This window comes from Helianthus annuus, chromosome 13 (assembly GCF_002127325.2).
Source record: "Helianthus annuus cultivar XRQ/B chromosome 13, HanXRQr2.0-SUNRISE, whole genome shotgun sequence".
Classification (NCBI taxonomy): Eukaryota; Viridiplantae; Streptophyta; class Magnoliopsida; order Asterales; family Asteraceae; genus Helianthus; species Helianthus annuus.
In genome coordinates, this window is record NC_035445.2 from 155,387,329 (window position 1) to 155,388,157 (window position 829).

The following is an 829-nucleotide window of genomic DNA, read 5'->3' on the forward strand; positions in this document are numbered from 1 at the left end:
GTCGTCCGAGCTTGCGAGACTATTGTGGACGCTCTTTAGGAAACAGCCAGCCTAGTTCGTTTAGTACCTCCACTTAACCTTTTGGGTAAAATACGTCAGTTTACACTGGTAAATACAAATCAACTGACTCATTTTGAAAATGATTGAAAATTGATTTAAATGCACAAGGCATAAATATTTTTATTAACTTGGGATAATTATGCAATATAAACTTGTGAACGAATTACATGCTACTCGTACATTTGGTGGCCCGGGATCTGCTGTCCGGGCTAAAGATTAAATGACACAGGTTATACACGTCGGGTGTACGCCTACACCCCGTGCTCTGGTCGTGGCCATCTCGTAAGATAATGCCAAGGATATCCGGGACACGGTCAATAACCCCCCAAACCCTTAAAGTAAAACAAGACTGTTTAAACGAGTCGCACAAACTATTCAAGACTGGACACCCAAGGGCGCAGGATTTGTGCGCTCGATCAAGCGGTATTCTATATACCGTACCCCAAGCCCGTATAGGGAAAATAAGTCAAAATGTATTTACCTGAGCAAGTATGAATCACAATTGGTAAGTGTAGGTAGCTTTTACTGGGCCTCCTAATCTGGAACAAAGGTTTATAATAACCTATTAGATTCCTAACGGGTCTTTTATTTAAGCTTTAGCTTAGACCGGTTAGTTTTAAGGACGATACGATACCAGCGCACGATTAAAAGAAAGACCGGATAGAATGTGATTTAGACCCGACAAGTTTGAATACTTGTATAATATGGGTATACTAAATACATTCTGGATTTTGAGATAAAAATGATAACGTTTGACCCGTTTCGGTCA